The sequence below is a fragment of the Thalassophryne amazonica genome, chromosome 5, assembly GCF_902500255.1.
Source record: "Thalassophryne amazonica chromosome 5, fThaAma1.1, whole genome shotgun sequence".
Classification (NCBI taxonomy): Eukaryota; Metazoa; Chordata; class Actinopteri; order Batrachoidiformes; family Batrachoididae; genus Thalassophryne; species Thalassophryne amazonica.
The window spans coordinates 13273293-13286281 of NC_047107.1; the positions used below are offsets into that span (position 1 = coordinate 13273293).

General features: G+C 43.0%; 1 long non-coding RNA gene across 1 annotated transcript; it reads right to left on the minus strand.

The window, feature by feature from the left end:
• Positions 1–1916: 1916 nt before the first annotated feature.
• On the minus strand, positions 1917–12613 carry LOC117510115. Its single transcript, XR_004560620.1, has 4 exons — positions 12603–12613; positions 9980–9985; positions 3100–3104; positions 1917–2033 (listed from the first exon to the last, which is right to left on the minus strand). It is a non-coding gene; the product is annotated as an uncharacterized LOC117510115 (long non-coding RNA).
• Positions 12614–12989: the final 376 nt, after the last annotated feature.

Sequence of the window (12989 nt, forward strand, 5' to 3'; positions counted from 1 at the left end):
TCTCATCAGTCCAACGTACTGTGTGTGCCAGCATGGGCCATCTCTGTGGAATAATAGGTGGCACCTGCCTAATTTTGTTCAAAGAGTTCTTGCACACTTTCTGTTAAACCTAGAAACTTCATTTCACTTCTCAAATATCAGAGTGCTCATCTGCTATAATATATGATACATATAACTGAAATTTCTGATCCAGTTAACCAATGATTTATAAAGGAAAATCATGAAAATTATCAGCGGTGCCCAAACTTTTACATATAACTGTAGTTCCAAAAACATCACTTTTTTGTTTTATTTCTTGCCATCTTTTACAAAATATATGAGAAACGCCTTAGATTTATACAAAAACAGCTGTTTCAGAGCGGTTTTGGCCGTCTTGGATTATTTTGTTCATGCAAACAACCAGCTGACTTTATGCTGCCTTTTCTCTCTGATTGGCAGTCACTGGGTCGCGTCACTCAGTATTTACATAAAATAGACTTTTGGTCTATTTTGGCCCCACCTAGCTGGTGGCAGAGTGACTGCTGTCTCATGCCACTGCAGAATGCCCATTCTCAGAGGTCATTCATTTTCAAAGTCGCTTTCTGTCGAATGAGCACGAGCCAAGCCGAATCAGCCAGAATGGGAAAAGAAAGCCACAATTTGAGGCGTATTTGAGAGGGACAGCCATGTACGAATATCATACGACCACTTAGAATGTGGGCCAATTCCACCTCGACTCTGTTGTGCATGATGTGCACAATTGCAGGTCAAACACTGTTCAATCACAATACAACTACGTAGAATGGTGTTAGAATGCACTACGACTATAAATAATGCACACCAAATGAGGTTTGATTCCTGCGCAATGTCGAAAAGTCTGGACGGCCCTTTTTCGCAAGGCCTGCTGATACTGGATGAGAAAATACATCTAATGTATGGTCGGGAAACATGTCATATGTGTTAAATATGTCAATCACTGCCCCCACCCCCCAGGCACTCACTGTCTTGCTCTCTCACTCCTTCCCTCCCTCGCACACACTGACCGGTCAGCAGGACAGGTCAGAATGAACATGTGTGTCTTACATGTGACCTGCGGAGCAGCCTGATGTTCCCAGGCTCACGGAGGAGCTGTGCGTCCTGCTGTCTGGCTGGATGGCCCGTGTTGCACCCCAGCACGGTGCATTGTATGGGATATATATTTCACGGTGAACGTGGCATTTTCCATCACCAGTTGGCTGAACACAGGATAACATGGATTTCATCACATGGCACAGCCTGGCTGGTGTTCAGCCTGCACCATGAGATGCAGCTGGAGGAGTTCCAAAGGTGAGTTGTTATTTATATTTATGTTCTGAAGGCTTGCTGACACAGGTGCATCATCGTGGCTTTCTACAGAGATATGTTCATAAATACCTTAGAAATATTAGTGATTCCAAATGCTCAAGCCCATGGTACTACTTTTACATTCCTGCTAACCTGTCAGGTCAGGTTTTACAGGAGCAATGATGGTCAGCAGGTTTGAAGGTCAATATGTTCTTGATGAAAATCATACAGTAGTATTCAGAATAATAGAAGTGCTATGTGAACACCCCCTTTTCTGCTTTTTTACTAATAGCCCAATTTCATAGCCTTAAGAGTGTGCATATTATGAATGCTTGGTCTTGTTGGATTTGTAAGAATCTACTGAATCTACTGGTACCTTGTTTCCCATGTAACAATAAGAAATATACTCAAAACCTGGATTAATCTTTTTAGTCACATAGCACTACTATTATTCTGAACACTACTGTATCTGCACACACTGTGTTGAAAGTACATATTGTAAAAGCTAGCATCAGTCATTAGCTTGTTATCACGTGAAAAGACATAACAGCAAAAGCAGGCTTACAGTACCAGTCAGCCGCCAACCCAAGGTCTTGGTTTTGACATCTTTCAAGTTTGACCCAGTGAGCCACATGGCCTAAGCATGACATAACATTTTTTGTTCACGTAAGCACACACATGGGAGGACCACTTCTTTATCGTGAATGATGTCAATGGATGTCTATAAAAACCTTAATGTAAACTATGTCTGAGGTCTTTCCAGGACATCCAACATCCTGGTTTCCACACAGATGGCATTCAATATGTGCAAACACGTCATTTATGAATCTGGTGTGGCAAGCTCAGTTGAGCTGATTCTACTAAAAGAGGTAAGGGGAATCTTTTAATTCATTTTATTAGGAAACAGAGCAGGCCGTGGCCTCAACTTGACCTAAATTCTGGGTCTTTTAGTGAAGCTTAGGGCTTGTGGCCGGCGATCACCTTAGTATTTCCTGTTTTTCTTGTTGTTTAATGCTGACAGATGATGCTGTATTTCTTGTCTTTCTGATACCTGATTCTGTTTTTTCTCTCTGTTTAAGGTGCAGCTCCATCCAGAGATGGGTGTGATATTTGTGCTGAAAACCCTCCTGTCCTGTGCACCAACAGCATTTCTTGTATATTTGTTTTGTGAATCGTTCTGTAAGCCTTCAGCTTTCAGGCTCCTCTCCTGTGGAACCAGCTCCCAATTCAGATCAGGGAGACAGACACCCTCTCTACTTTTAAGATTAGGCTTAAAACTTTCCTTTTTGCTAAAGCTTATAGTTAGGGCTGGATCAGGTGACCCTGAACCATCCCTTAGTTATGCTGCTATAGACTTAGACTGCTGGGGGGTTCCCATGATGCACTGAGTGTTTCTTTCTCTTTTTGCTCTGTATGCACCACTCTGCATTTAATCATTAGTGATTGATCTCTGCTCCCTTCCACAGCATGTCTTTTTCCTGATTCTCTCCCCTCAGCCCCAACCCTGGTTCTGCTGGAGGTTTCTTCCTGTTAAAAGGGAGTTTTTCCTTCCCACTGTCGCCAAGTGCTTGCTCACAGGGGGTCGTTTTGACCATTGGGGTTTTTCCGTAATTATTGTATGGCCTTGCCTTACAATATAAAGCGCCTTGGGGTAACTGTTTGTTGTGATTTGGCGCTATATAAATAAAATTGATTTGATTTGATTTAATTTGTATCTGTAGCATGGCCCAAGCAGAGGGTCACCCCTTTCAGTCTGGTCTGCTTGATGTTTCTTCCTCAGAGGGAGTTTTTCCTTACCACTGCTGCTCTGGGGGTTAGTAAGGTTAAACCTTACTTGTGTGAAGCCCCTTGAGGCAACTCTGTTGTTTGGCGATATATAAATGAAAAATAAATTGAAATATATTGAATTGAATTGTAATTTGAGAGTTTTGTGGTGATGTTTAATGCCAAGTGTTTGAATATGAACTTGAAAAGATGTGAACTTTGTATTTGTGTTTAATTGAATTACCTTCAATCAAACACCTAGTATCTTTCTCAATCATATTTATTTAATGCTGCTGTAGAGTAAAATTAAACCCACTCGTTCACCATATCTCTACCATAATAACTTTGACAGACAATGAGGAAAGCTCATTCAACTCAATCGGGTTATTACCATGTGTGTGAGGAAGAATTTCCCTTACCACAGGAGAAACATCGCTTCATTATCCTGCTTCCCAGGTGACAAATCCTCTGTGAATGGAGCAGAATGTAAAAGTTTCCCTGGGACACGCCGGGCTCCGGCTGTATTTAGATATACAGTGAAGTGCTGTCAGGGCAGGATACGAGGTGCTTGGCGGCATACAGCAGCTTTGGGATCTGCACTCAGCATGGTGGCGCACAGAGCAGTGCTGGGAGCTGCCGGGCTCATCCTACGGGTGTCGGTACGAATGTGGCAGCGGCAGCTGTCAGCAGAGAGGTGGCATTTCCCGCTCTGACGCTGACAGAGGCTGTCTGCAGGCAGCGGGAGCACAGCCAGACTGACACCCTGTTTATTCACAGATGACATCCGGGCCGAGGATGGGTGTCACTGGCATTTTGATTCACCTGGCAATGTGAAAACTTCCCTGAAACACCGTGTGATGAAGTCTTTGTAGCGTACACATAACCAGAATAATTGAAGAGTTCCAGTGTGTGTGTGTGTGTGTGTGTGTGTGTGTGTGTGTGTGTGTGTGTGTGTGTGTGTGTGTGTGTGTGTGTGTGTGTGTGTGTGTGCGCGCGCGCCCCATCATGCCTGCCACCCGGCTGAGATGAGGCGTTAACATAAAACTAACACACATGCATACATTCGTGCACGGCTGAAATGCACAGAACACATTTTCTCAAACATAGTTCCACCCACACATTCAGTGTAAAATCTGTCCCAGATTTGCTGCCCCTAAAAACAGAGTGGAAACCATTTTTTTTTCCTCTTCAAAAGCTGCAGGTCCTTTCATAAGTGCACGGCATGCTGAAAATAAATGATCCACCTATCGCATAATGCCTGTCGGTGTCACACCACATTCACACTGCATCAGTCACAATGTACAACAGTTTATCAGCCTTCCTATATATATCCACAAAACAATATAGTTTAATAGATTATAACAAAAGAGCTTTGTGTTTAATGAATATGAGCTCAAAGTTCACACTGTCAGCTTTTAACTGAGGGCATTTACATCCATAATGGATTAATGGTGACTGACAGCAGTTCACGGAGCATTAAGTAAAACTACTCAAAAGGCCATCTCAATTCAGTCTGTCAGGTTTTGTAGCTTGGAATACTCATTATGAACTCAGGCCTTGTATTGACAATCTATAGCATATATGAAAATTTTAGCATAAACAAGGATGCAGGAGTAAAGTGGTTGGATTCACTCATCTAATTCATCACAAATGCATATTGGACTTTAACCCTCTGATCTACGACGGAATGTGACAGACATTTAATCTGACCATTTCCTGAAACTACACATTCTCAGCTGTAAATTGCATCTCTTCTTGAGACCATCTTTGACTCCCAGCCAATCCGAGAGGTCAGAGAAGGTCACATGGCTATGTCTCCTCTCTGTCCCTGCATGCTGCACTCTGGCTGTCGCATCTGCTAGTGGAAGATCCTCACTGAAACACAGCACGAAACACTGATAAACTTAAACTTTACTTTACTTTTCCTTGTCTTACAGACATAGAAACTGTCCGAGAACTGTCCACGAAGCAACTCAAAGCCCTCTCAAAGAGCTCCTAACTTAGCCTAAAATTTCCTGCCAAGGAATCTTAGTCTAAGAGTGAGCCAGCAATTGTCTGAGAGCAAGTCTGAGCAAAGAGGGGACAGAAACTCATATCTTTGTGAGGAGGCAGGGTTGAACCTTTTGCTAAGTATAACACAGTCCTCTGGTAAGAGCTGTGATTGGTTGTCACAGAAAGGGGAGGAGAAATAAAAACAAATGTGCTCCACCCTTCAAGTCATAAATGGACAGTGAAATCAACAGATCATATAACATGATCTGACAACTTACTTCCAATCACTACAAGGTTTTATTTGTTTCTTCAATTTCTGTTTATTAATACTTCTTTTAATGGGAACTTAAAACACGTATTAGCATGCATCTTTTGGGAATCTTATTTAACTAACATTCTCCTGTTGTGAATCGTAGGAGCGGTTAGCTTGGACTAGCTTGGCTACACTTTTTTTTTTTTTTGCTGTAGTCCTTTCTATTATTACTGTTACCAGTCTAATTCTTGTGTTAGTTTTTCAGTGTACCTGATGTGAATTGTAGCTCATTATTTAACTCCTGTGTGAATCTTAGGAGTGGTTAGCATTTTCATTAGCGGTTAGCTCACGCTAACTTGGCTACACTCTTAGATTTTCTGGTGGACAAAATACACTACTTTACACTTTACATTAATTCTGGGCGATGCAGGCAAATAGGATGGGTCTTTTAGAGAGCTGTGTCCATAAGCTAGAACAACTTCTTAGTTCAGTGGAGTTAGATGTTACTTCTTAGTTCAGTGGAGTTAGATGTTACAGGCACTCCAGATGAGGTTAGTGTTGGCCCGGATAGCGTGCCCATAACCATTAGCCTAAAAACACTGGCTGTGGATGACGGCTTTTGGGCCGTGGTTAGGCACAGGAAGTTACATAGGCTTTGGTGCTTGGCTGCGGTACCCCAATCACACTCGCCACTGCGAACTGTGAACCGGTTTTCTCCCTTGGATATGCCTGTTGTTACTCCTTTGAGTGCACAAGTGACTTCTGCTTCTATCTCCAGGCTGAAACGCCAGGCTTAGTGATAGGGGATTCTTTCACCCTCAAAGTCAGGTTACAGATGCTGGCTGACATTAAATGTATTCCTGGGGCCAGAGTTCCCGACATTGCCTCTCCTCTTAGGGTGCTGATGCTACAGAAGGGGAGACAGACAAAGGAATGTGACACTAGATACAGCCACATAGTTATTCACATTGGTGCCAATGATGTCAGAGTGAAGCACTCTCAGGTCACAAAAATCTTGTGACCTTGCCAGAAAGATGTGTCGTTATCAATTAATAGTCTCTGGTGATGAGGTGTTTTGCAGGCTGGCACAATTTTGTAGACAGCAAGGCTTTAGTTGAATTGATAACTGGCCTTTGTTTTAGGGCTGCTGTGGCTTGCTGATGCCAGACATCCATCACCCTACTCGGAAAGGTAAATGGACTGCATTTATACGAGTATAGCGCTTTTCCATCTGCATCAGACACTCAAAACGGTTTACAATAATGCCTCACATTCAAGGTGTCGCCAACATAGATAGAGCCCTACAGGGAGGGTAACATTAGGACTTCACAGTAGGCCACGGAGCAAGTGATGACCCTGCAAGGCTTATTACGATTGTGGGTGTGGAACCCATGATTTTAGCGGGGAAATTTGTGGAGAAATCCACTATGGGGATAGTGCAGTTTATGTAGTAGGGAGGGAAATTTGTCCAGTCCAAATTTGTCCAAGACTGTTGCCTGTACCCACTACTACATTGGATTATGTTGAAATTAAGGATGGCCCTTGGGCTATTCCAGCAATATCAAATATTTTGTGTTTGCTACTTACAACCCACATGGAATGTCTCAAACCTAAACCTACTTCCAGGGTACTCTGGAACCAGCCCTAAATCCAAACAGTCCAACTGTCAACCCCGCTGAGGCCCTTAGTCTGGGTCTCATTAACATAAGATCACTGTCCTCAAAATCACTGTTAATTAATGATCTAATTATTAATCGCCACTTAGATATGTTTGGGTTTTGTGAAACTTTGCTTAAATGTACAGCTGTTCTCCCCTTAAATGAGGCCTGCCCACTGGCATACACATTTATTCAAGACCCTCATGATGTCAAGCAAGGCGGGAGTGTTGCTCTTATTAATAAATCTACATTTAGTTTATTAGCTGTTGGGGGTCACAAATATAATTCGTTTGAACATCAGATTCTCTGCTCTGCCAACGATGCTATGTATTGCCAAGGTCACAAGAATAAAAATAAGCCATATTACATTGTCACTGTACATTGGCCCCCTTGCCCATACACTGAATTCTTAGATAAATTTGGTGCATTCATCTCGAACTTGTCAACTAGTCCAGATAACCTTCTGATTACTGGTAATGTCATCATTCATATAAATAAGCTGCCTGATCCCCCAGGCAAATCATTTATGGAAATTATGGATGTACTGTATTAGGATTCCAACAATGTATTCAGGATTCGATGCACATTAGTGGAAATACCCTGTATTTGGTTCTTGCACGTGGTATTGCTGTTACAAATACTGACATCATGCATATTGCATCAGTGGTCTCAGATCACTCACTTATTAGATTTACAGTTTCGCTGCCGTGTTTAGTGTAACACCAACCTTATTTATAATTGCGGCAACACATCAACTCCTCAACTACAACTGAACTCGAAGCTAGACTGCCTAGCTTTAGGTTTGGAAAATGCCCAATCAGGAGACAGTCTTGTGGACAGTTTAAACTCAGCGCTCAAAACTATACTCGACATGATTGCACCACCTATATTAACACAGTCACGTTTGTTCAGTGATTACTTGCGTGACCTCAAGCATAAGACTAGAGGTCTAGAATGAAAGTAGCATAATTCAAAATTAGAAGTATTCCACCTTGCATGGTGTGACCTGACCATGGTGCGGACCTATTATTCTGATTTGATCAACAAAAACAAGCAAACTCAAAGTTCTTGTTCGACTTGGTGGCAAAATTTTTTCATCGACAACCACTTATAAATCCTTTTACAGCACACGATTTCTTGGATTACGTCGGGAAGAAAATAGATGACATGTGGTTAAACATATCCCAACATGATTTAACCCAGCCACTACACCCTGTTATTGAGGTGTGTGCCATCACTGAGATATTACCTAGATTTATAGAATTTTATAGTATCTCACTAGGCATGCTGACAAAACTCATAATGTCTACAACAAGCACAACCTGCTTATTTGATCCTATACCAACAAAACTCTTTAAGGACCTGTGGTCCAGTCTTGGGCCAACTGTGCTGGAAATGATTACTCTATTATTAACCTATGGATCTGTTCCTTAATGTTTCAGATCTGCAGAAGAATGGAAGACACAGGTCCAAGGAGTATCACCGGCGGGCTCCAGAAGCTGCAGTCCTCCCATCTGTGCTGACCGCCGGGAAGGTCCACGAAGAGGAGCCCAGTGTGCCAGTCGATCCGTTTTCTTCCCCCTGGGGGGGGGGGCATGGAACTTTGTAATGTCTCTATTTTACCTTGCAGGCTCAAAGGCAAGCCTGGCGATATAGTGGTGGAGATGGAGGACATTTACTCCACCTCTGCAGATGTCATTGAGGGATTCCATGTCTCTGCTCCGAATGGTGTCACAGAAAAGTCATCGGACTCTGATGCAGAGCCACCTCTTGGCTCAGGGATGAGCATGGGGCACGTTAAACCCTCTGCTTTGCCTTGCAGTTTAGAAGGTGAACACAGCAGCATGCTGTTGTGGGGGAACCATTGGTCCCCATAACAGATGATGTAACAGTAGGCCACACTGCCTTCAACCTTACAGACAACAAGGTGGGTCTGGCTGCCACTATAAGAGCGGACGGCATCATGGAGCCATCTGGGGATTCTGGGGTGGGCATGGAGAACACTCAGTCCTATGCCTTGTCTTACCGACTAAACCACCAGATCGATTGTGGACTGAAGACAGTGGATGAGACCAGCCTACCTCCTGGAGACATCCCCGAGGGCCCACCTGTGCTGACTGCTCCTCCATGACGGTGTCAGATTGGCACCTGACACCGTCATGGAGGAGCAATCAGCACTCGTACCTGAGAGTGTCACTGTGGGGTTGTTCGCCCCCGTCTCAGAGGACATCAGCCTGGGGCTAGCAGCCTATGTTTCTGCAGATATCGTTATGGGCCCGGATGCTACAGCAGTTGTCTACCGTTCGTCCACTCGCCCACTCCCCACCCAGTGTTGCTTTTTCTCTGTGTAGGGTTTTTTCTTTTTTTTTTGGATTCCTGGCTAAGGGTCCCATTTTTTTGTCCCGTGTCCCCGGTTTTTCTGATTTTCCCCTATTGGTTTTGGGGATGGGTTGTTTTTGAGCTGTCAGGGCCAGTTCTTTTTGGGGAGAGTACTGTTGCATCCTGTCCAATTTTGGTTACTTTATGTATTTATGTATAGTTGAATCCTGTTTAGTTATTTTGTATTCCTTGTTTATTGTGTGTCATGTCTGTCAGCATCTTTGTGTGCACTTGCCTTCCCATTCGTCTGTGTGTGGTTGCAGATGAACGTATGAATGTGTGTCCTTGTATTATGGGTGCCTGCGAGTTCAAATTGTGTGTGTGTGATTGAGCCTGTGAGCTTAGGTATATGTGTGGAAGTGGGCGTGTTCCCGGTGGGCTGTCTCCTTCTGGTTAAACCAGGGGTGCCAAACCTTTGTTGAACCAAGATCTACTTTTAAAGTTGACAGTGTATCAAGATCTACCATGCCATATTGAACGTCATAGCGTCACCTCAATTTATTGTGCACCAATATAATAACACAATTTTCTGGCACAAATATAGTTTTAAAAGTATTAATACATTATTGCAGTAAATGTGCGTGATGCAAAGAATAAGCACAGGCCCAGGACTGGCCTGTAACAACACAACAAACAACTCAAACAATACAATCCTTTATTCAAGTTGGAAAAGTTGTTGCCTACCTTAGTGGGCGTTCTGGCACTGAGAGGAGGCATCTAGTCTCTCGTAATGCAGACAGTAGGAGCTCAGTGCCAGCCGAAAGCAGGCCGCAAGGTGGTCATTGTATTTTGACTTGATGATTTTCATGTGTGAATAGACAGCCCATTCTCATGTTTTTTTTTTTTTTCGTGCTCCTGTGACGAAATGAGTCAAATTTCTGTGACGGGTTTTTATTTTTAACTCATTACTCCCAACCCTACTCCTACCCCCGACCATACGAGGTCTGTCAATGAAGTAACGGACCTTTTTATTTTTTTTAAACTATATGGATTTGATTCATATGTTTTTACGTCAGACAAGCTTGAACCCTCGTGCGCATGCGTGAGTTTTTCCACGCCTGTCGGTGACGTCATTCGCCTGTGAGCACGCCTTGTGGAAGGAGTGGTCCTGCCCCCTTGTCGGATTTTCATTGTCTGGAAATGGCAGAATGATTTGGACTTTTTTTTCCATCAGAATGTTTTCAGAAGCTGTTAGAGACTGGTACCTGGAAACCATTTGAAAAATTTATCTGGCTTTCGGTGAAAATTTTACGGGCTTCACAGAGAATAAGGACTGTTACTACAGCTTTAAGGACGGCTTTAAGGACGCTCGCCGCGCTCCGAGCTGCGACGACGAGGCAGAAAACGCCAGATCATTTCTAAGCTGATGGCTCTGTGGATACGAGACCGTCGTGTGCACTTTCTCTGGTTATCACAAGAGCTGGACATCAGCCATTTTCCGGCAGATTTCACTTTTAACAAGAGATTTTGTCATGGAAAGCCGCGCGGAGGCTTCGTGCGTAACGACCAATTCACTGTTTGAGCAAGACAAAGGAACACCTCAGTTTCGGCGTGTCAGTGGACAAGTTAGAACTAGCCCAGCTCTCCACAATTTCTCTGATACTTACTGGACTGGTAAGCATTGAAAGCCGAGATAGGCATGTCCCAACTTGTCCCATGACATGCCAAAACGGAGGTGTTCTTTGTCTCGCTCAAACAGTGAATCACACTCATTAGTGTATCCTTGAAAAGCCACTCGAGAATGTCTGTTCAGTGGAGGTCCAATGTTTGTTTGAAGGTGGTCTATGTATTCGGTCTTTCTGAGTATTGTCTTGTTTGTTTGTTTTTTTTAATCACTTGTGATTCTGCACTAAATTTTTTGTCATCCTGACTGCCTGTCCCACACCAAAAAATAGCACTGATAAGTATAGCAAAAGTAAACTAGAAGTATACTTGAAACATACTTGCATATACTACTTTTTGGTAAGGGTTGGAGTTATCCATTATGAGTGTTTGTGGATTGTTTTTCTGTTTTGTCAGTCAGCCTTATTAAATCACTTGTGATTCCGTACTAAGGTTTTTGGAGTCCTGCTGCCTGCCTTTGGAGTTTCAGTAGTTATACGTCCTGGTCCCTAATCTTAACACTATTGGCCAATATCAAATCTATCATTTTGCTTGAAAATTCTGGAAAAGGTGGTTTCACAGCAGCTTGTGGGCCACCTTTACTCAGAATAATGTTTTTGAGCCTCTGCAGTCTGCTTTTAGAAAATATCATTCCACAGAGACAGCTGTCACTAAAGTGGTGAATGATCTTCTACCTGCAATGGATTCAGACACCACTACAGTTCTGGTGCTGTTAGATCTTCCTGCTGCATTTCATACTGTGAATCACCATATTCGACTTGATAGGCTGGAGAATTATTTTAGGATTACTGGGAATGGTGGACGTCATACCTGACAAGTCGTTCTCACTGTGTTTTGTACAATAACACTACCTCTAACCTTAGAGACATGAAATTTTGGGTTCCACAAGTGTCCGTCGTAGGCCCTCTGCTTTTTGCCTTAATATAGCAACCCTTGTGCACATGTTGTGGCATGTTGGGGTTACCTTTCATTGCTATGGTGATGATACTCAGTTATACACGCCGGTAACTGCTAGTAATCTCATCCACATAAAATCCTTAGAAGATTGCCTTGAATCAGTGAAAAGCTGGATATCTAGTAATTTCATACTTTTAAACTCTGACAAGACTGGATTGATGGTTCTTGGTCATTGAGACATCAGCATCAATGTGACCAGCTCATGCTTAGCCTAGGCTCGTGTGTCATACATCACACTGACAAAGTGAGGAACCTTGGGGTAATTTTAGATCCTACGTTGTCCTTTGACCTCCACATTAGCGATATTACAAGGACTGCTTTCTTCCACCTGTGAAATATAGCGAAGACTTGTCCGATCCTGTCTATGGCTGATGCTAGGACCCTGATTGGTGTATTTATTTGTTCTAGATTGGACTACTGCAATGTTCTATTTTCTGGATCACCACAGTCCAGCTTTAGATGTCTCCAATTGCTTCAAAACGCGTCTGCCAGACTTTTGACAGGAAACAACAAGGTGGATCACATTACACCCATTTTGGTGTCTCTTCACTGGTGTCCTGTCCCTGTGAGATCAGATTTTAAGGTTCTGTTACTAACCTATAAAATGATTCATGGACTAGCACCTCCCTACTTAGCTGCCCTACTTAAACCCTATGTGCTGGCCTGGGCTCTACATTTTCAGGGTGCAGAACTACTCTGTGTCCCTTGGGTGAATAAAAAATCTGTGGGCCACAGAGCTTTCTCTTATCGTGCACCTATTGTGCACCTGCTTTGTGGAATGATCTCCCTGAATCAATAAAACAGTCAGATTCTGTAGAGACGCACACATTTTCCCTTTTGTATGGCTAGCATACTGGCATAGTACTGTATGGTACTATGCTTTTTAAAATTAATCTTATTAGTAAACAGAGCATGCCGCTGCCTCAACTTTATCTAAAGTTTGGGTCTTTTAGTGAAGCTTATGGCTAGTGGCCGACGATCACCTTAGTATTTCTTCTGTTTTTCTTGTTGCTTCATGCTGACAAATTATACTGTATTTGTTGTCTTTCCACTGCTTGATT